The sequence below is a fragment of the Pteropus vampyrus genome, unplaced genomic scaffold, assembly GCF_000151845.1.
Source record: "Pteropus vampyrus isolate Shadow unplaced genomic scaffold, Pvam_2.0 Scaffold54, whole genome shotgun sequence".
Taxonomy (NCBI): domain Eukaryota; kingdom Metazoa; phylum Chordata; class Mammalia; order Chiroptera; family Pteropodidae; genus Pteropus; species Pteropus vampyrus.
In genome coordinates this window covers 7383467-7407557 of record NW_011888835.1, presented here as the reverse complement: position 1 = coordinate 7407557, position 24091 = coordinate 7383467, and the positions used below count along the sequence as shown (strand labels likewise).

The window sequence follows — 24091 nt, the reverse complement described above, 5'->3', positions numbered from 1 at the left end:
ATCATCTACTTAGGCCCATAATTATTTAATTTTCCTCTTCAGGTAACTCTTTCTAGGTAGTATAAATCAAATTATTACATTATGTACTTGCATAATTTTCCCAAAGCAAATCAACGAATTTCTCACAAACATTATCCCGTAAATCATCCTCACAGACCCGGATGGAAGGCGTGAGAGAGGAGATATGTTGAAGCATGAAGGAAACCGAGCCATGAAGAATTTCAGTAAGGAGCGAGTTTAAACCTCGCATTAAATATTATTTTATACAAACCAGACTGGCTAAAATTTTGCAGTATTAGGCCATTAGACATGTTTCTACGGAAACAGGAGGTGCTTTTGTCCTTTCTTCCACTTTTGAGAACACAGTTCCCACTTTCCCTCACAGAGCAGCACAAAACACCATTTGCTTCGTTTTCTCAGAAATGACTGGCCACAAACTTCTGTTTCCGTGTGACTGTTTCCATGATACTTATTTGTCACTATGGATTCTAGCCGTTCTGGCTTTTGACCCCCATCCTGATTCCAGGTCGGTCGGAATGAACTTCCACGTCTTAAGACACACAGCAGAGAGAAGTCGTGAAGAGCGGTAAGTTTGCTCTTGGATTTGAAATTCAGTTCCACCACTTGAACAGTGCCTCCTTGCTCTTATCTTGATGCTTCCTGGTCTGCAAAATGAAAGTAAGAGTCCACACCGGATTTCTGTGAGGGCGAAATGACAGAAGGCACATGGAACCCCAACACCATGTCTAGCACCGCACTTGCTAAGGAATATTGTCTGCATTATCGTTATCATTATTTTTATCACCAGCACTGCTCTGGCTAAACAGCCAATCTGCCCCAACAGTTACAGTTACCCTGCTTGTGCCCTGGATAAGTACATGTAACCAGTTTCGCGTATTTTTCTTTTCTTCCTTTCTCCTTATCCACAGCTTGCTTCTTCCCTTAATCAGCTCCAGAGGAAAGGACTTGAGCATCCAGATTTCCTCACCAGACTCTTTAGACAGCAATTCAGCCCCGGGGCTCACGGTCCCTGCCCCATTTAAGAATCAGCGTTAATGATCTCTTACACCTGAGTCTACTACCTCTGATCCAGTGCCCTAATTCTCCAGAACAAATGTTTCAGTATCTGCATAGTAATCCAGGGATTTAAAGAAGGTAGAGCCCTTTTTAAAAAGCAAAACATGGGTTCAGAGGACATTATGGCTATGATAGCCCATGAGCTTTCCCTCAGAGATGCTTTAAAAGAAACTTTTTGCCTTGATGTTCACAGAGACACCTGAGATTATTCTAGCAGTTAGCAATGACGACTTTCTAATTTTTATCTCTTTGCCCCTCCCTAGAATCTGCTACTTGTCCTTGGAGGCCATTGATGAGACATAAGAAATACCTTATGAGTCTAGACTATTTAATTTCCAGGTATTTATTCATTGTAGTCCTATAATTTTTGTGAACTGGGTGGAGCCACACAAAGCTTTTTCATTTGCATTACTAATTGAATTACTCAAAATAAAGTCATCATTATAATCTAACGTAAGGTGTGAATTTATCACTCCAAGAGACAAAAAGTAAAACAAACAAACCTGTGAGTGGATTAGTAGTTTAACCAGAGTGTTGATGGTGCTAAAAATACTGATAATGATGATAACAGCCAGTATTCACTAGCAATAACCACACTAGACATAGTGCAAGATGCTCTACATGCATGCTTTCATTTCATGTCTATCTGAAATGCTCCTCCAGGCATGATTCAGAAAATAATGTTGTCCTCAGTCTCCATGGAGTGGCACTGAGGCACCTTTCAGAGGCCATTAATCCCTGTCCAGTGATTGTCCTCACTCTCAAAGGACAAGTTAGCTTGTCGAGGGTCAAATTAAAGGGAGCAGGATTATCTAAGATCCATTGTCTGATCTCTGAAATCTCTAGCCAATGAAACATCAAAAATTCCCTTAATGATTCAGGTTTCGACTCCAAAATCCACCACGAAAAGAAAAATACTGGATTCTCTGAAGTTTCTAGCTCAAAATCTTGCTTTACTAAAATTCCAGTTGACCACAATGTAAATGTGGGTTTCCTCACCCTCATGTTTCTAGTTGAACGTCTATGCAATACAAATAAAGATGAAAATGTATGGATATCAAATATCTGGGATTCATTGAAAAGTGAAAAACCGTAAGAGGAATAGCTGCGTATTGGATGAAAGGCTGGGCTGTGACAGCGGTTCTCGGCTGTGGGCAGTTCTGCTCCCTGGGGAACGTTTGACAACGTCCGGAGACGACTCAGGAGCAGGGGGGGCTACAGGCACAGAACACAGAAGACAGCCTCAGAGAATCAGCCAGCCCAAATTGCCGATCCTAGCCCAGAAAAATGTAAAATTCCTTCCTACAATTATATTCACAATTCTCTAAAACTCCCCCGAAGGGAGGATTGCATACCTCTCCTCTCTGCGTAACCAACTCCGCATTTTTACTCCGCCCCCGCCCCTTCCCCGGTTAAGGCAAGGATTACCGAAGACAATGTGAAAAATGTTTGCGTGTGGTGGTAGAGAGAAGTCAGCCATGTTTCAGTTTCCTTCCCTCTGGACCAATGGAAAGTGTCCAGTTGGGAAAGTTAAGTGTTGAAATTAGGTAAATCTTGAAGAGATGTAGGGAGAACTCAGCACTGGCCCTGGAGGAAAAAGAAACTCTTGGGAGGTGAGCTTTGTTTCCCGGTTCCCTTCGGCTCACCCAACTTCTTTTTATCTCGCTGCTTCCTCCTGGCACCTCACTCTCTCCGTATTCACTGCAGGGTACTCCCCTGGCAGGGGCTGTCTAACAGATCCTGATTTTCTTTCCATCAAAGAAACGAATCTATTATTGGATAATACTTATATAGAATGTGTCCTAAGTGGAAAGATGGCAAGAACTAAGATGGAGCATCTTCTTTGTACCAAACCTGAAGCTTAGTGCTTTACACACAGCACCACAACAGAACTGCACTCTCAGGCCCATCCCACGCATGAAGTATCTAGGGCTCAAGATAACTAAGCAACTGACTTAAGATCATATAGGTAACACGTGGTGAAGCTGAATTCAAACCCGGATCTTTCTGTCCCCAAAGCCATGCCCTCACTCTATTAACAGGTGCATGCATCCAGAAATTCCTAAAGGGTTCACCATATTGGTAGTAATTTCAGACATATATTCATTTTGGCTTGACATATCTTCCAATGGGCAGATCCATCATTACCCATTAACCAGGTAAAGCAGGCATGATATTCAACTACATATGGAATGTCACGCTTAGAAGGATGCTGAAACGTAACTCAAGCAGACAAGTATTCCAAAAACAAGTGCCATTTATACCACTTAGGATGAAGTGTTGTAATCATAAGCTGAAGCCTGACTTGCTTTAATATATCCAGCAGTATAAATGAGACATCAGTTTCATACTCAACTTGTTTGACTCTGAGTCAAGTTACTCCTCTCTTCGTGGACTTCATAAATGCAATAAGTCATATCTTTATAAAATATTTCCTTATAGGGCATTGGGAATTAGAATAGCTTTTTATGTTCAAAAGGGAATACCTAGAAGACATAGGGGCCTCTAAAAATCTCCATCTTTATCCCCTGATTCTTAACTCATGAATGGGTTTTAAGAGGTCCGTGTTTATAAGATATGTATCATGTGTGCATTTTTCTTCATATAATTTATATAAGCTTTCTTCAAATCCTCAAAGGTAACTATGGTTCCTGATTTTAGAAGTCATATTCTCCTACCCTACAGAGCTTGTATCATAATTTCTTCTCCTACTCCATTAAACCGAATTACAATATAAAGATTTAATACGCTAGTACTAGCCTGGAGTACTGTGTATGTGAAAACAGGAGGCATCTTTGGATCTACAACCCTTTATCACTACATGCCCAGAGGTTCTGGGGATCCCTTGGTCTTCACCAAGAAACCATCTTTGAGTGCAGAAAGAATTGGTATATTAATTGATATTCTAAGTCAGATGTCACAGAGTGAATGCTACTTCCTTCATCCTGTTTTTGGAATCTCTGTGGGAATTTGATAAAAGCAGAAAATTCAAAACTTCCTGTGTACACCAACTACCATCATCTTCTGCCAATTCTTTCCATCAGGAATAGTCACTTTCTATCCTTAAAATATTAAGTATCTTAAAATCGAAAGAAGCCTTAAAAACCCAAATTCCTACCCAGGGCAGGAATTTGATCTTGCAATATCCCTTGCTGGAAGAATGTCATCCTACCTATGTCTGGGCCCTCTCGGTGATGAGGTCTTGCTTTAGCTTGTAAGGCAGGCTATTTCATTGTCTCAGACAGAGCTCTAAGTGTGCAGACATTCACTCTGTTAAGTTAAAGCTGAACTCATGTAATATTTATGCAGTTTCTCTTACTTAATGAAACGTTTCTTGAACATCTACTTTGTGGCAGGTACTATTCCAGGCTGGGGGTGGGGGGTGGAATACAATGCAATTGTGACAAACACTCTCCCTAACCTACTGGAGCCTCTTCTATGTGCGATTCTGTTTCTCAGAGGTCATTTGAACAATGTACTGCCTAGAATGAAACACAAAACTCAAGTCTAGTGAGTCGGAAACATAGATTGATTTATGGAGCAGAGCCTAGATCATAAATTTCAAAAAACTTTCCCCGGATGATACCGATGCTCTAATTAATTTCTAATCAGCGAAGAGAAACGTGAAATCCATGGCAAATGCCAAAGTGGTTCTCCAAAGATCAAGCCAGTCAAAGCAGAGCCCATCATCCTCAGCCACAGGTGCTGCTGTTTCTTCCGTGATGGTGGTGAGCCTCCTCTGCTGCCAGCTTCCGAGCCGAGCAGCCCGGACAGGCGTAGGCTCCCATCTCAGTTCCAGACTAATGCAATGACGCCCTCTGCCTGGTCCTATCTTCTCCACTTGCTCCAGATATTGATATTGAGAACACTCCCCAATAATCTTCCTGAACAGAAAATGTCAGAGTCTGTCCCCTGGGAAATCTAGCCTAAGACAGGGTCCACATGGATCCAGGTTTAAATAAGTCCAATCCAATTAAGTTCTAGAGCTGAACTGGCTCTTCAGAGTTGTCCCACCACCCTGCACATGGGCCAGGCCTGTATTCCGCACTTTGCCCAACCAATCATTGCGTGGCAGCTCTCTTTAACTGTGAGCAAGTCTCAACTACTGAAGGGACTGAGGATCTAAGCTCCACAGGTGGTGGCCAGAGTGTCTAATATAGTCCCTGAGTGACTATGTAGAGCAGAGTGACTATGTACCTGCACAAGAAATATGTATAAATAAAAATAAACTCTGTGTGTGTGTGTGTGTGTGTGTGTGTGTGTGTGTGTGTGTGTGTGTGTAACACTGAGAGTTCATGATTCACTTGTTATTAGCAGCATGACCTAGACACTACCCTGCCTAATAAACCTACTGCATAACATCGCTGGAGACAAATACATGAGAATAAATGTGAAGCACCTTATACCATAGGGGCCTTTTCTACCTCTCCCAATGTTTGCACCTCTATTCTCTGCATGATGACAGAGTTTCAAAAAATGACTCTTCTGTGGTTCTCAAAGTGTGTTCCCTAGACCAGCATCATCAGCATTGCCTGAGAACTTGTCAGAATTTTCAGGCCCACTCCATATCAATTCAATTAGGGACTCTGGGCCCAGGATCCAGCAATCTGTGTTTTAAAAATTCTTCCAAGTAATTCTGATCCACAGTAAATTTGAGAAGCACTGCTCTAATTCATTTTCTTAGTTGCCCAGACAATGCCGCTGCCATCCAAGCCAAAGCTGTGGGTCTTGCATCTGGCCCCTGAACTACTCTTTATATATTTTTCATCCCACCCATTTTATATTATATTTTATAATCTACGTATGTGTCTTTTCTCATAGACTGTGCCTTTCTCCAGGGCAGGTGTTAGCTAATCGTTATTTTTTCATACTCAATGCCTTGCATGCCTTGCATGATTCTGATACATAATGAATACTCAAGTCATTTCATTAACCAATATGTAGCACCTATTATTTGCCATGGATTTCTCTAGATGTAGGACGAAAGTTCTATCTAACAAGAAAAGACAGACAATCTCAAAACTCAGTGCAATAAAATGATGCAGATGCTATGGCAAATATTATTAGTAATTATATATTTTGTGTCTGGCACTCTTCCAAGTGGTTTGCATGTGTTAATTCACTTAGTCCTCACAGTAATCCCATGAGGAACAATTCTAAGAAAGGAACATCATTAATCCTATGGAAAATTGCTCTTTCGTTTAGTTATAATTTTTAATGAGACCTTTGGTTATACAAGGCAAGATCATAGCCCAGTTTGGGAGAAAGAGGATAAAACAAAGGTAGTTAAAGTGAAAGATCATGTAAGATGTTGGCCTCCTTAGAGGCTGATGTTTTGATAATTGATTTTTTTTCATCTCCCATGCATGAAGGAGAGAGAAAATAAATTGATATATGAGAAATATCTTACAAATCAATAAAATCATAGCCCAAAGAGGAACTCTCGATGGAGGAAATTTTAGATTTTAAGAACAGGGAGGAAGATATTGGGGTAAGGCAATCAGCCTGCTTTATTTTTAAGATGATCTTCCAGTCATTTCCGAAAAGCATAGAAAACAGGTTTTTCATGTACTTCAAATAGAAAATTAAGGAAAGTTGTTTTATAATCTGAAAGTGTTGTTAAAAAGTAGTGGATGTTAATACTATTAATATATAAAAGAATTCTTTGAATTCTCTATCTTGAACTTATTTCTCAATAGATTCATAACTGGTATTTGAATTATTCACCACTATTTACATTCAGCAATTCTCCCCAATGTGATCTGACCGTTTCTGAAAGGCTATATTATCAGGAAAAAAAAAATCCATAATGTTGGGCAACTAAAATGATTTTATAATTAGCATGATGTGATTTTTCTATAATGTCGCATTACTTGAGCATGAAAAAAGATTGGGAATAAATTGAGCTCAAAGTGTTAAGTAGATTGCTTTTCAGCATATTTTGAAAGAAATCATGCAATATCCATTATGTTACGTCTATCGGAATGCCTACTGATGTCAGAAATGTGAGGCTAGGAATCTTTGAATCACAGGAAAACAAAACAGGCAGTGTGGTAGGTTGCATAGATTGTAGTCATGGCCCGCATTCTTCAGCTCTCCCTCTATCTACACCCTTTGCTACGTGATTCTATAGTTCTTCCCATTGAACAAAGGAGAATACATTTCCTTGCCCTGTGAACTTAGGTTTGGCCAAAAGGCTCGCTTTGGTCAGTGGAACAAAGTAATGGTGACAGTAGTATTCAGTGCTGAGAGGAGGCAAGTGGATGTCTTTGGATGGTTCTGCTTGCTGTCCTTACCTGTGCTATCTCCACGAGAAGAGCATACCCAGCCTGCAGGTACCAGGAGAATGGAAGACTTGTGGAGCAGAGCCACAGCAGGTAGCTGCCCTAACCAAGCTCCTCCCAGGTGAGCCAAGCCCCCACCTCCACAGGTGTGAGAAATAAACGCTTATTGCTGAATGCCATGGATGTTTTATGTTGTTATGCAGTATTATTCTGGCCATGTTGACTGGCACAGGTATGTATCTGTTTTTGTTCCAAGATAACTTCAAATGCAAATGAAAGTTAGCAAATAATGATAACTGAGTTTCACCCTGGACTGTACCCAAAATAGGAAAACTAACAAGAAAACCAGAAACGAAAACTGAGAAAAATAAATGGCTCCTTGAGCTGGCTTTCATTTCAAAGATGATAAAAGAGAAGAATTCAGTTCTCTCGAAAAACTCAGGGACTCTGGCTGGATACTTGGAATTAAAAAGACATTAAAAAATTAACACAGAACTCTTCCCCCTTTGCTCCAGGGCAGCTCATGGAAGATGGCTGCCTCGCTACCAGAATGCACAGCAGCTACGTCCAGGCCCATCTGCTCCCTGTTCCGCAGGAAAGGCTGTGAACGCTGGTGCCTCCAAGTGAGAAACTGCCCTGCCGAGGCTTAATTTCCTCAGCACTGATAAGATAAAAGCAATCTGGCAGAATAAATTAGTGAGTGATTCCAAAACACACATTTTTGATCTTCTGCCATATTCCTGACAGAAATCATAACGCTCAAAATATTTTTCGCTCCCAAGGATGGAAAGAGGCCTATTCAAAAAGGCAGTCTTATTTTATCCTCTAAAAAAAAAACTCCTTCTGAGATGCCAAGGGGCACAGCTTCTAGGGCAGCACTTCTAAAGCACCAGCGTACATACAAATCCCCAAGAGAGCATGTTAAAAGTACAGTCGCCCCCTTATTTGCAGGATACCTTCCAAGACCCTCAGTGGATGCGTGAAACCACACATAGTACCAAACTCTACACATGCTTTTTTTTCCCCCCTATTCATACATCTCTTTGGTGAAGTTTAATTTATAAATGAGGCACAGTAGAGATTCACAATAATAATAAAATGAAACAATGATAACAATATATTGTAATAAAAGTTAGGCGAGTGTGGCATTATGAAGTAAGTCACTTGAACGAGCGCTGCGATACCATGGCAGTTCACTTGACAACCAGGGCGGCTACTAAGTGACTCACGGGCGGGCAGCATGTACAGTGTGGAGACGTCAGCCAAGGGGTGATTCACGTCCTGAACAGATGGAGCAGGAGGGCTGGAGATTTTATGACGCTGCTCAGAAGGGTGCACCATTTAAAATTTATGAATTGTTTATTTCTGGAATTTTCCATTTAATAGTTTCAAACCATAGTTGACCACTGGTACAGTGAAACCTCAGATGAGAAGGTGACTACCGTAGATTCTGCTCTACTAGGGAGTGAGTGAGTTCCAACACTGTGAATTTCTAAAAAGCCCCTGTGTATGGCTGATGCTACTGGTCCAGATACCTCCTGAGGATTATTCTTTTTCTATGGTCAATGTCTATAACATAAAGTTACCCTAACCTTTAGTACTGATTTTCAGTACTAGGAGAGAGTATAATGTAGTGGATGGAATAAGAGTTCAGAGTCAACCTGGGTGGTGAAGTAGGATTTAAATCAGGCCTGTCCACCAACCTGCTGTATATTTTTAGGCACTTTATTACATATCGTTCGGCCTCCATTTCCTCATCAGTAAAACAGGAAAAATCATCATGGAAAAGGAGTTAACTAACAGAAAATTTTGCTAAATGGTCTCTAGTAATGTGAGGTCTCATTTTTAATACAGTAAAACTTCAAATAACCATAATCTTGCTTTTCCTAATTAACTGTCCTATGTCATATATTTGGAGAGGAGTTAATCATTATAACGTTTTGTTTGTTTATTTTGTAACAAAATGCTTTAATCATGAAGAAACATGAAAACAAGATTTTCTGAGATGTCTGGGATATTTAAATGCTATTTATTTGATAAAAATTTCATTGAAGGCACATTCTTTGCTAAAAACTGTGATGAGTGCTTTGAAGCATACAAAGATAAGATTTCACACCCTGAAGGAGGCTAAATTCTAGAAAAGGATAAGATCAAATTTTGTTTGGACAGTATTATCTTCCTTTTGAATCTGTTTAAGACTTCCCAGTATTCAGGAACTAAATATATTTCATTTAGTATTGTCCTTGTATTTTTAAGAGGCATCAGGGTTTGTAGAATCTTTTATTTTATTTTTTTCATAAAAAGACATTTTAGAAGCTGTCTTGACCAGCTATGCTGTTTATAGAAAAAGTGAAGTAATCTTCATGCCTTTCAAACTGGATTCTTCCATATTTAAGCAATCCTGAATATGTCATAGTTTCAAAATGTCTTTTGAAACTAATAGGACAAAATGAAATCGAATGATATTACTAAACAATCCTTAGTTACACTTTTAGATAAAAGGAAACTGTTGAAGTGATGGATTCTTGGAAGTAAGTTCTTAGTTCTTGACCTCGGGGAATCATTTAATATCACTAAACCTCACAACCCTCATCCGTACAACAAAAACTGAGAATATCTACTTTATATAATTCAGGAGGAACATAATAATTGTTCAATAAATGATGGCAGTTACTTGTTATTCCCTGATCATTACCCTTTTCATTTAAGGTAAATGAACGTTAGAAAAAATTGTTTCAAAGGTGTTTTCCTTTCAGTTTCCCATATAAAACACAAAAATGAATGTGGAGCTTTATCATACATGGAACTATTTATTAAATTCAATCATTACTCTTTAGGTTGTCAGCACATTCTCTTGTGGACCTCTACTTACTTCCTCGCATAGATCTTATATCCCAGATAAGGTATATATCTGCTTTGTTATTACAAAGAATCTTCTCCCCTGGAATTGGAAAGCCCCCACCTACATTCGGTCCCCACCCCTAACCTCTGCCTGTTGCTGCCAGAACTGCTGATAAGCCCAGCAGGGTCCTTAACTGATAACAAAGCCTGAAGTTATGGAAAATTACATAGTTAGAAGGCTTCCCAGGAAATGAACTGCAGACATGTGAAACCTAGACTCAGGCGTGGAGATAACTTCAAATGCAAATGAAAGTTAGCAAATAATGATAACTGAGTTTCACCCTGGACTGTACCCAAAATAGGAAAACTAACAAGAAAACCAGAAACGAAAACTGAGAAAAATAAATGGCTCCTTGAGCTGGCTTTCATTTCAAAGATGATAAAAGAGAAGAATTCAGTTCTCTCGAAAAACTCAGGGACTCTGGCTGGATACTTGGAATTAAAAAGACATTAAAAAATTAACACAGAACTCTTCCCCCTTTGCTCCAGGGCAGCTCATGGAAGATGGCTGCCTCGCTACCAGAACGCACAGCAGCTACATCCAGGCCCATCTGCTCCCTGTTCCGCAGGAAAGGCTGTGAACGCTGGTGCCTCCAAGTGAGAAACTGCCCTGCCGAGGCTTAATTTCCTCAGCACTGATAAGATAAAAGCAATCTGGCAGAATAAATTAGTGAGTGATTCCAAAACACACATTTTTGATCTTCTGCCATATTCCTGACAGAAATCATAACGCTCAAAATATTTTTCGCTCCCAAGGATGGAAAGAGGCCTATTCAAAAAGGCAGTCTTATTTTATCCTCTAAAAAAAAAACTCCTTCTGAGATGCCAAGGGGCACAGCTTCTAGGGCAGCACTTCTAAAGCACCAGCGTACATACAAATCCCCAAGAGAGCATGTTAAAAGTACAGTCGCCCCCTTATTTGCAGGATACCTTCCAAGACCCTCAGTGGATGCGTGAAACCACACATAGTACCAAACTCTACACATGCTTTTTTTTCCCCCCTATTCATACACCTCTTTGGTGAAGTTTAATTTATAAATGAGGCACAGTAGAGATTCACAATAATAATAAAATGAAACAATGATAACAATATATTGTAATAAAAGTTAGGCGAGTGTGGCATTATGAAGTAAGTCACTTGAACGAGCGCTGCGATACCATGGCAGTTCACTTGACAACCAGGGCGGCTACTAAGTGACTCACGGGCGGGCAGCATGTACAGTGTGGAGACGTCAGCCAAGGGGTGATTCACGTCTGAACAGATGGAGCAGGAGGGCTGGAGATTTTATGACGCTGCTCAGAAGGGTGCACCATTTAAAATTTATGAATTGTTTATTTCTGGAATTTTCCATTTAATAGTTTCAAACCATAGTTGACCACTGGTACAGTGAAACCTCAGATGAGAAGGTGACTACCGTAGATTCTGCTCTACTAGGGAGTGAGTGAGTTCCAACACTGTGAATTTCTAAAAAGCCCCTGTGTATGGCTGATGCTACTGGTCCAGATACCTCCTGAGGATTATTCTTTTTCTATGGTCAATGTCTATAACATAAAGTTACCCTAACCTTTAGTACTGATTTTCAGTACTAGGAGAGAGTATAATGTAGTGGATGGAATAAGAGTTCAGAGTCAACCTGGGTGGTGAAGTAGGATTTAAATCAGGCCTGTCCACCAACCTGCTGTATATTTTTAGGCACTTTATTACATATCGTTCGGCCTCCATTTCCTCATCAGTAAAACAGGAAAAATCATCATGGAAAAGGAGTTAACTAACAGAAAATTTTGCTAAATGGTCTCTAGTAATGTGAGGTCTCATTTTTAATACAGTAAAACTTCAAATAACCATAATCTTGCTTTTCCTAATTAACTGTCCTATGTCATATATTTGGAGAGGAGTTAATCATTATAACGTTTTGTTTGTTTATTTTGTAACAAAATGCTTTAATCATGAAGAAACATGAAAACAAGATTTTCTGAGATGTCTGGGATATTTAAATGCTATTTATTTGATAAAAATTTCATTGAAGGCACATTCTTTGCTAAAAACTGTGATGAGTGCTTTGAAGCATACAAAGATAAGATTTCACACCCTGAAGGAGGCTAAATTCTAGAAAAGGATAAGATCAAATTTTGTTTGGACAGTATTATCTTCCTTTTGAATCTGTTTAAGACTTCCCAGTATTCAGGAACTAAATATATTTCATTTAGTATTGTCCTTGTATTTTTAAGAGGCATCAGGGTTTGTAGAATCTTTTATTTTATTTTTTTCATAAAAAGACATTTTAGAAGCTGTCTTGACCAGCTATGCTGTTTATAGAAAAAGTGAAGTAATCTTCATGCCTTTCAAACTGGATTCTTCCATATTTAAGCAATCCTGAATATGTCATAGTTTCAAAATGTCTTTTGAAACTAATAGGACAAAATGAAATCGAATGATATTACTAAACAATCCTTAGTTACACTTTTAGATAAAAGGAAACTGTTGAAGTGATGGATTCTTGGAAGTAAGTTCTTAGTTCTTGACCTCGGGGAATCATTTAATATCACTAAACCTCACAACCCTCATCCGTACAACAAAAACTGAGAATATCTACTTTATATAATTCAGGAGGAACATAATAATTGTTCAATAAATGATGGCAGTTACTTGTTATTCCCTGATCATTACCCTTTTCATTTAAGGTAAATGAACGTTAGAAAAAATTGTTTCAAAGGTGTTTTCCTTTCAGTTTCCCATATAAAACACAAAAATGAATGTGGAGCTTTATCATACATGGAACTATTTATTAAATTCAATCATTACTCTTTAGGTTGTCAGCACATTCTCTTGTGGACCTCTACTTACTTCCTCGCATAGATCTTATATCCCAGATAAGGTATATATCTGCTTTGTTATTACAAAGAATCTTCTCCCCTGGAATTGGAAAGCCCCCACCTACATTCGGTCCCCACCCCTAACCTCTGCCTGTTGCTGCCAGAACTGCTGATAAGCCCAGCAGGGTCCTTAACTGATAACAAAGCCTGAAGTTATGGAAAATTACATAGTTAGAAGGCTTCCCAGGAAATGAACTGCAGACATGTGAAACCTAGACTCAGGCATGGAATATTTTTTTCAGCTATGAATGCTGAAAAACTCTAGGCCTCTCTACATTGGCAGAGTTTGTAATTCAATTATAAATACTCATACTATATATCTACAGATTTGTATCTGGATTAAACCAATGAATAGCCAACCCATGCATCACCTTCTAATGTTGGTGAAAACAGTCAAAGAGAATGCTGGAATTTAAGAATCTTTATGTTTTTGCAAGTGTTGATTTTCTTAATGGACATGCTTTAGACTCCTAGTGTAATCATTTGCCTCCATTTATTCAGTGTCTACTATGTTCTACATACATATTTATTTTATCTTGACCCTTATAATAACACTATGAAGTACACATAGTTGAGGATACTGAGACTCAGAGTGACTAGGTATAATTTTGCCCAGGTAGGAGAACTGTGAAGTGGTAGAGCAGGAATTTATAGAGTCTCTCTGACTTCAGGACCAGTACTAGCACCAACATATCAAATTGTTTTTATACTATCACAGCAATATGTTAAGAAAGTTTCCCCCTTTTCCACTGGAAAGTGAAATTTACTTTAGAATTGCTGAAATAGGGAAAATCAAATAAATGACAACTTCCAGGCCAGCTCTAATTGCCATGATAGCTTCTCCCTCCAACTCTTTTATGAGAATGGCACATAAAAAATTTGGCTGATTCAAGTTTCACGTACTATCCATAAACCCCAATCCCGTGTATAGGAAAATTGTGAGCTAATGAACAATAGAATATCAAGATGGTTGAGATCAAGGAAGAGAGTTAGAAACTGGAGATATTGGAGAAGACTTAGGAAGTAGGGGGCGATTGAGAAAAAGAAGACTCAAATGGATCTATAAATCCACGAAAGAAATTTCTACGTGAAGGAAAATGTGTTCTATTTGCAATAAAACAATAAATCTTTCCATTAAAGAAGTCTGCTTTGCTGGGAAAATATTTCCTTAAAATCTCTTCAGGGTAGCATTGGGCAGGGAATGTGGGGGTGCAAACCAAGAGATAAAGAGGAAGAATGTGGTAAATGAGAGAAAAACAAAAACCTAGGGAGGGAGCTCAAAGACAGGAAAAATGCTGGATGGGGAATGGACAGGATGAAACGCAGTGAGCTTTCTGATGTGACCACAGCCCATGATCTCAAGAATCTGCAATAGAGACTATCAAAGGCATTGAAACTAATGAAGAGGTGGAACCCTTGTCACGACTGATGACACTGGACAGGAGAATGTCCAACTTTGGGTCACATCCAGACTATAAATTAGCTATTCGCCAGCACAACAAGAGAAAATAACTCAGATTATTTAGACCTTTGGGGATTAGACCTTTGATTCCTCTGAAATTGCCAGCATTTAAACCTCTCACATGTCTCATGCCTCACATTGTCTTGATTACATGGCTGTCTTCTCCCTCTAGCTCCTGTTAGATAATAAAGTAAATACGCTGTGGCAAGATTCACTTTAGATCATCTTTGTACACCTCTGATGTCTAGTAGATAAAGTGCTTGATTCATTTTTATGTTAATGAATAATTAATAAATTAATGTTGGAGCTTATTTGGAATCGAGATTGCACTTCACACCTATGTGTCCTTGGACCATTTATGTAAACTCTCTGAGTCTTAGCTTCTCCAAGTGTGAAACTGAGATCATAATATCTATTTTATGGGGCTGGTGTAAAGATTAAAAGAAATAATCTTTGCATGTATGTATATATGTATGAAACACACATGAAGCCCTTAGAACAGTACCTGGAATGTGAAAAGTACACAAATCATAGGTGTTAGCTGGTATGTTTAAGTTATAAATTCTCTTTTAAGATATACTGACTTTGATCTGAAGTCCAATTCCATAGAATGGAAGTCAAAAGCGCACATAATATTCCGGCTGGTCCAGAAGATCGGATTTTCTCTCATCTCTGGCTCCTCATTCCTGTACCCAAGTCAAGCTTGCTTCCCTTCAGAATTAGTATGAATGTAAAGTAGGATCCCTTCACGATTTCTCTCTTTAACTGCCTCTTTCTATCTTCACACATACCTTTATTAATTTTTGAGAAAAGTCAATGTTTGAGGGTTACGAAGCGGTGTCACCCTGCACATCATGTAGCGCCACTATCATCACCCTAACCCCATTTTCTTTCCCCTTTTCCTATTTCCTTCTACCCTCCCTCTGAGGGGTGGCAAGAAAATCTGTCCCCTCAAGTAGCACAGAGCAGTAAAGTTTATATTTATGCTCATTGGGTCTAGCCTTCCATTGTAAGTGCTTTTCCCAACAAATACAGCTGTATTCGCCTGTGGAATTCTGGTGAGTGAAAGAGTCTCCATTCTTACTGGTCATTACTAATATAATAAGGAACTCCCTGATGGCGAGTTCCACTGAGCCGGTAATAAGCTTATCAGGGCAGCGATGAAGACTTTTCCTTCTCTCGGGTTCTTCACGGGTACATGGAGATTAATGTGTATGTGCAGAAGAGAGCTTGAGATGCTCTATTTTCCAGCTGGTCTAATAATAATATAAGATCTTATATTTATAATAGCTGTCTTGCATAAGTCATCTCAGATAGGAATGGGATTTATCAGAGTCCGAAAACTTCAGATACTTAATTAGTGGCAGAGCAGAGATAAGAAATTGAGTCTCCTGACCCCGAGACCAGTGTTCTTCCCACTACATACATACTGCACTATACTCAGCACCCTTGCTCAACCGAATAAACCTCTGCAGCTCTCTGATTACAGACCAGGAAGTGCCCTCCTTCCTGATCAAGGTCAACCTCAAAGTTCTCACTCATTTATTTCTATTTTAGCTCTTAAAAAAAAAAAAAAAAAGACATGCTTTTCTTTTAAAATGATGCAGTGTTTGGAAACATCCCCAAGAATGTTCTTTCCTTTTCTCAAAAATAAATCCCAGGGTCCGGTTTTGTTTGTTTGCTTGCTCGCTCTTGGTGAGGTTGCTCTTCAAAAGGGCCCGGTACGCTCGGGCTGTGCAGCCATCCGCCACTACACGCTCACGTACTGCGGTTAAAAAATCTGGCCGCCCCGCCTTTGATACAGAAGAACCACATGGGGCTGAGTCATATGCTGTGGAGAGAACACAGCTAATTATGGCATGTGCTGGGCCCAGAGAAGATGTTAACTGCTACATAATTACAACTGCGACCCGAGGGGACAGAGTCATGGAAATCCAGTTAATATAAAGAAGTCACCATAAAAATGCTAAATTCTAAGCCGCAAAGGACTGAAATACTGTCCCGTTCTTGAACTTTTATTCCCATAACCTTCCACATTTAAGATCTGGTTTGTCATCAGGGATGTCCACGACCCTGATCAAACAGTGTTTTAATGATGCTAGGTTTTGATGATTTGAACGAAGAGGAACAAATGGCACTTATCCAGGAGACAGAAGACCTTGGTTCCAGACAGTTCTCCACTAAAAAAAGGCAAGATACCTGGTGCAAGTCACTTAATTTCAGGAGGGGAGGTAGGTTGGAGGGAGGTTAGTTGAGAGAGTGTCTAAAGTTTCCCCTCGTGACAGATAGAAATGGTTCATTTTGAGAAAGTTATCGACCACCAAGTTTATGTCCAGCAAGTATCTGTGATTCAAAGATGAATAAAACAGAGTCTAACAGCCAATTTTACAAGGTTATTACACTTTCTCCGAGTGTCCTATAATTTTGAAAGCTCATGATAGTAATAAAATACTCTTTGGGCATTTTCTTTATTAATTTTTTAAACATTTCAACTCATTCCGATTAAGCCAAGTAAGTTCTCAAGATCAGTAGATTAAGAAGTTAAATGGTAGGCAAGGAGAAGTGACGCTTTCACTGGCAATATTTCACGGCCACATTCGATAATGCCTAGACCGTGTCTTGACACATTTTATCTGTAGGACATAAGGCTACAGGCTGAAACCAGGCAAAAAAGCAGAGGAACCCAGCACAAATGTATTATACCGGCATATGTGTATGCATGTGCATATACATGTAAGCGTGTAGCCCTGTCCCTCAGGGGTAGCATGGTGTGACATAGTGGTGGTTCTTAACCTAGAGTTTGAGTCATAATCATCTAAGAGACCCATATCATACCATAAAACTCTCATACCATATAATTCACTCTTTTAAAGTGCACAATTCAGTGATTTTTAGTACATTCACGAAGTTATGCAACCATCGTCACTGTCTAATTTCAGAACATTTTCATCACTCCCCCCAAAATTCTGCTACCACAGGGCCATTAGTCACACACCAACCCCTCCTTCTCTGGCAAGCATGTCTTTATGTCTCAAGGGACACCTATAAAGAAGAACATGGTCTCTTGTAAAAATCTACTAATGACTTAATCCTTGGTGCTCCAGAATGGTGGCACACAGCTAAAGGCTATCAGGGTTCCGACTTACATGAACTAGAAGATACATGCTGGCTTCAGAAAAATAAAAAAATAGACTAAATAAACACTAAAATTATGATACCACATGGGATTACGCAGCTTATTTTCTTGGACAAATTCAAAGAGCTTTCAGGAAGTTCCTTAAGAGAGTTTTTCTTTGAAAGACCTATGTGCTATCCAACGAACATAGTAGAGAACTCAACAGGAACATGCTGCCCTCAAGTTCTTGGAAAAAATATCCTGAGCTGACCTTTTAATGGGGACCCAGCACCTGCCCAGTGTCTGCTGGAGACGTGTGGGCGACACGAAAGCACTGGCAGTAAATTCAAACATCCACTGAGTCCCAGAGCTGCTTCCAAGGGCCTAGTTTCTAGAGGGGCTGTCACCACTGCTAGAGTTGGCAGTCATAGCAGCAGCCTCCCTCACAGTGACATCCTGTCCATGGGAGCTACTCCTGGAAAGAGAAGAAGCATTTCCAGACAGGTGGCACCACACTATCCAACAGGAGTCAACTGCTCACTCACCTTTATCGAGAAGCCAGAGATGGTTGATGTATCAGTCAGTGTCAAACACGACTGCGTGTGTCAAAAATCCAGTTGCAGCATATTAACCAAATAAGAGTTTGTTTTCCTCTTGTATAATTAGGTGTAAAGGAGGGTAGCTCCGGGCTGGAGGGGCTGCTTGTGAAAATCCTCAAATGCCAAGACTCACTCTGGCTTCCTTAACTGCATGTAGCTGTTGCTCTTGTGCTTCCCTCGTCTTTGTGCCCACGACTCAGATGAAGGTAGAGCAGCCTCTTACAATCATGAGAGTGACAGTGCCACAGTTTGAGACAAAAGCAATTAAAAAGAAAGAAAAAGAGAAAGAAAAAAAACTATAGCTCTTCCAAAAGCTCTATGGAGTAGACGTCTGCTTACATTTTAGTGGCCAAAACGAGGTCAGATGGCCTGGCCAGGCTTAGCAACAAGGAATTCTGAAGAGGAAAATAGAGAGTGTTGCTTCTCTAATGAAAAACAGGTTGTAATATTTGGAAGCAGAGAGAACAATATGCAGGAAACTAGCAGTGTCTCTACCATGATTCTTTTTATACATCCCCACAGCTACCTCTAAGCACAAAACCTGATCCAAAATTCATGTTGTTGTTTTTTTTATTAAGGTACAAGAAATTACTGACTACTGCTAATTCTAGGTCAAATATTTCTAGGCCTTTTCTATATTACTCTAGGAGGTTGCAGCTCAGAAGAAAAAAGTGTGCAGTTTTGATACTGTAAATTTTTTAGATGAGGGTCCTGCCTCAGAAATGTATGAAGCTGCAGTAAGTATAATGCTTTGCATATAGAAATCTCCATCTCCTCCAAAGTATGAATAGGATGGTTTTGCAAAGTTATTTTACTTCCAAAGCCTGGCAAACTAATCTAAGATATATAACACCTTCCAAGCAACTGCATAAACGCTAGCATCAGGTTGCGTACGAGAAGACTGGGCACGAACAAGAAGCTCAAAGAAAAAGTCTTCCTCAGAGTGTCTAAAGAGTGAAGGAAAACAGAAAACTACTGAAGGACTTTCCCGAGGACTGCGGTGCTCTCGCCCACACACAGCGCTGGACAAAGGGACATCTAGCTTACGAGTGTGAACAGAGGATTCTGCAGCATGTCCTTTGGCCCCCAGGGATAAGAGCGTTACACTCATTATAGGCTTAATTATGTCCCCCCAAACTCCTGTGCTGAAGTGTTCCCCCCCATATCTCAGAAGGTGGCCTTACTTGGAAAGAGGGTCACTGCAGACGTAGTTAGCTGAGATGAGACCACGGTGGGATAAGGAGGGGCCCTAGTCCAACATGACTGCTGTCCTGATAAAAAGTAGAAACTGGACACAGACAGGCACACAGGGAGAGTGGCATTTGAAGATAAAGGTATAGATTGGGGTGATGTTTATACAAGCCAAGGAACCCCAAAGATTGTTAGCAAACCACTGAAAGCTAGGAGAGAAGTGTGAAACTGATCATCTCTCACGATTCTCAGAAGGAACCAATACCTTGATCTTGGACTTCTGGCCTCCAGAACTATGCGACAATCTATTCCTGCTGTTTAAACCACCAGTTTTTTTGCTTTATTACCACAGCCCTAGTAAAGTAATTCACTCCCTAAAGAAAGATGCTGCTGCTTAGCTTCAGCTTTTCTCCCCAAGAGAACAGACCTAAGCAAAGAGTGGTTTCCATGGTATCTTTACAATGTACTTTACCCATTCTGATGGTTTGGCAGCCCTACTAAGTTAATCTACAAAAGAAATACGAGGAGGCGAATTCTGAAAAGTCTCCCTAATTTATGTTTATTAATTTCCACTTGAAAATTGTTTTGGAGGACACTGGGGGAAGCCATGGTTGTAATCAGAGATTAAAGTTTAATTTCCTACTATATGATTAATTGGCAAGTAACCTAATCTCTCTAATATTCAGTTTTGCTTATCTATAATATGGGAATGATATCTAGCCCAAAGGAATGTTCTCAGGATTAAATGAGGCAACTTACATACTTTGTTCTATGTCTGGCACTTAGTAATAGTTCAAAGAATTGTGATAATGCTAATACTTCCGAATTGCATCTACAGATAGTGCTGTAATAGAAGAAAACATGATTTCTGAGGCATAGTGAACTCTCAGTAGTCTATGATAACAAGAAAAGATTATTGTAGAAAGTAAGATCTTTCAAAAATATATCTAAAAATTGCATATTCCAAGATTAAAATCTTTATTGTCTTATTATAAAACTTATATATGTTCACTATAACTATTCTAATTACATAAGTATGTATAATGTAGACTTATGATTTTATACTTCCCAACTCTAAGATTCAATGATTATTTTTCATATTTCTTTTGATATGTTTGTGTGTGTGTGTGTTTAGTAAATAAATTATTTTAGACAAAATGAATCATATTACATATGCTGTTGTACGGATTGATTCAGCTCTGTTTAGTAATATATCTTAAACCTTTCAAGCCATTGCATATTACAAACAATCTCTCATTGTTTTTATATATAATATAATGCATAATATAATGCTGTATTAATATACAAAAATCTACTTACCTAAGCTGTTTAAACATTTAGATTGCTTACAATTTGTAAGAATCACAACACTACAATAAGTAAAAACTACATTTTGGAGAATGGTACCTATTTTCTCTAGTCTTTTGGAAATAAATTAAGGCATTGCTAGAAGAAAGGAAAGAAAAAGAAAAACTGAAAAGTTCATTAATTCATTTAATAATCTGGTGTATAATGTCAAATAACATACTTGTAAGCTTTTGTGTTGAATTTTACTGACAATTGTCCTGAGTGAAAATTAAATGAATTGGGTGGTACTCTTGGAGTCATATTTGCACGGCCTTAGACAATGGCTGTACAACCCAATAACATTGGCCTTCACTGAAATTATGATGAATCTAACCCAATGAATCTAGTCCCGGATTTTAAATTTTGTATCAAAAAAATGTACCAAATCAAAATATAAAGTTACAGTTATTAAAACATTGTGGTGACTGTACCAGGAATAACAAACAAATTGGAACAGAATATAAAAGTCTCAAAATAAACAAATATAAGAATTCATTATGTGATAAAGGTGGCGCTTCACCTTGGAGGTAAAATTATGTGCTACTCAAAATGTAGTTAGAAAAATTAGGTATATATTTGGAAAACATAAGCTATATACTTCATTTTATATACAAATGAAAGATTCAAAGTATTAAAAAAAAGTTTAGTATTAGAAGGAAACAGACACCAAGATTATTAACAAATTATGATTTAAGTTATGAACATAAAGCACTAGAAACATATATATATAGAATATATATATACACACATATATACGTATTTTTTCCTAGTCTTTCTAAGCAACACACAAAACTCAAAGGATATAAGTACAGAGATTGGTAGATTTTACTACCTAAATCTTTCAACTTAGATACTTTGAAAGACATCATTAAGATCTTCAGAAAGCAAGGAAAGTGAGAGAAAATACAAAAAAAAAAAAAGTCAATATACAAATTTCTAAGAATAAGGTAATGAATCTACTAGAAAAATGCATTAAAGATTTAAACACATAGTTCAAAAAAAGAAGAAAGCAAATCACCAATAAACATTAAAATAAACTCAACCTGTGGTAATTGAAGAATCGGAAATCATTAAAACAACACTAAGATAACATTTTTTACCCATCAGATTTACAAAAATGAAAAAGATATTAACCAGCACTGGGAAAAGTGCAAGTGGAAGATGGACACTCCCTGCAGTCTGTGTAGGAGAGCAAACGGAGCCTTTTGCAAAGTAATTTCCTAATGTTCATGAAATTCAAGTGCATTTATACTTTGGCCTAGCAGTCCCACCTTTCAGTTTCTCTCCCATAGGCCAACTCACTAATGCGTAAAGATTTTTGTGCAAGAGTGTTACTGCTGCATTATTTTTGTAGTTACTTGTATAACACGTGCCAACTACCTAAAACGCAGAAAATGGCTCACCGGACGACTGGAGGGCTCAAGAGGGCAAAAATACAGAGGAAAAACCTGGCTTGAGTGGACTCTCTACAACTCAGTTCAGTAAAAAGGCAGGAGGAGATAGAGCATGGAAAGGGACCATATGTTTTCAAACACTCCGTCATTTCAAAGAAAGATCCAAACCCTGTGTACAGGACATTCAGAGTTATGCTTCTGTTTCATATCTTAATTTGCACTTCTTTTCCATTTAAAATCGAGGCAATACTTGTAGAAACTTTCATGAATGAGCTTTTACGTCAGTGCCTTCTAGTACCAATGTCAGAAGCCAAAAAGAATACTATCTTCAACTGAAAACATACTCTCAGGGCAGAATACAAAGTCACCTATTTACTAAAGCTTTATGGTAAAGCTATCATCAAGAAAAAATCGTTCTTTTGTCCACGAACAGAATTATATCCTCACCAATAAATGACTATAATATTCTTTTCTCTGCTGTTTGTTGAAGGTTTGTGAAGTTGTCACTTCTACAGCCATGTTTAGCTTCCTAGTTATATAGAGCAACCTGTGTTTGGAAGGCTAGTTCTGTTTTATTATGGTTTCCCACATACAAAACAAAAAGATTGGTTTAAACTCATCCATTGAACAAAAAAGAGACAACTGCTTTCCTATTCAATTGATACTGGTGTCTGGCTGAGCAGAGAGCAAGAGATCTCAGGCTCAGAAATATTACCACACGCCTGTTCAGAATGGCTCCATGAGTAGGAAACGAAACTCAGTTTCTTGGATCGATGTGAAGACACCATTCCCAGTCCCTGTAACCACACAGCTGCTCCCAACCACTACTTACACCAAAGTCTGTCTCATCTGGCTGATCTTCAACCCCAAAACCAAAGAAACACTACTATCGCAGGATGAAACCTCCTTCCCTTTCTAATGGTCAGCACTCCCACAGCCCCTTCTACATCCCCGGCATGGTGTACTCTTGGAGTTCCTCGCAAAGAGGAACTCTGCTTACCTGTGTCATGAAGTATTGGATATCCAGGAGCACATGATAAAGGCTTGCAATGTAAAGTCAGACTATTGAAGGAAATCCCAGCTCTGCCACTTAGCTTGCATGTCCTTGAGCATAGACTTAACCTCCCTCAGGGTCGGTTTCTTTATCTGTAAAATGGGAATAACGGAAGTATTTACAGAGTTGCCAAGGTCATTAAATGGACTAGTATGGTGTCTGGTACATAAAAAATACCAAACAACATCAGCTCTCATTCCTAGCTTTCTCATTACCTACCTGCACATTACCTGCCTTGGCCAGATTTACTCAGCAAAATGAGTTATACAAATTTCCAAGAGCCAAGGCACTGCTGACAGGTTTCTCCAGGCCATGGGTAAGTGCCACAATGAAGTCAACTCCGCCAACAGGGAGGTGAACTGGAGAAGCTCCGCCCAGAGTCCCAGCCATGCCTACCCCTCCATGTTCTGTTTCACTTTCTCAGGACCCAGACAAAAAGAACAAAAGTTCCATGGTTCTATGCCACTGTCTGCACACCCTCCTTCTGAAACCAGGCCCTTTGCAGTCTTATGCAGATATGTGCTCCTTGGTAGACTGTGAACTTGAAGAAGGAAACCAAGTTTTCTTCTTTATATTTCTTTTGCTGATTTGCCTTGTACTGTATCTGGAGAAGAGTTAAGGCTAAAGAATGAGTGAATGAATGCATGAATGGTAGTAATATTTGTAAGCCAAATAATTGGACCAGACGGGTAAAGGGGAATTTGCCTTATTTCCCAATTCACTGTTTCCAACTGTGAAAGATGTTCCTTTCCTTGGTTATCAACACTTTTCAGAATGCTTTAGCTTGTCTCCA

General features: G+C 39.0%; 1 long non-coding RNA gene across 1 annotated transcript; it reads right to left on the bottom strand.

Annotated features, from left to right (window-relative positions):
• Positions 1 to 230: 230 nt before the first annotated feature.
• On the bottom strand, positions 231 to 23572 carry LOC111739796. Its single transcript, XR_002780374.1, has 3 exons — positions 23518 to 23572; positions 23245 to 23390; positions 231 to 665 (listed from the first exon to the last, which is right to left on the bottom strand). It is a non-coding gene; the product is annotated as an uncharacterized LOC111739796 (long non-coding RNA).
• Positions 23573 to 24091: the final 519 nt, after the last annotated feature.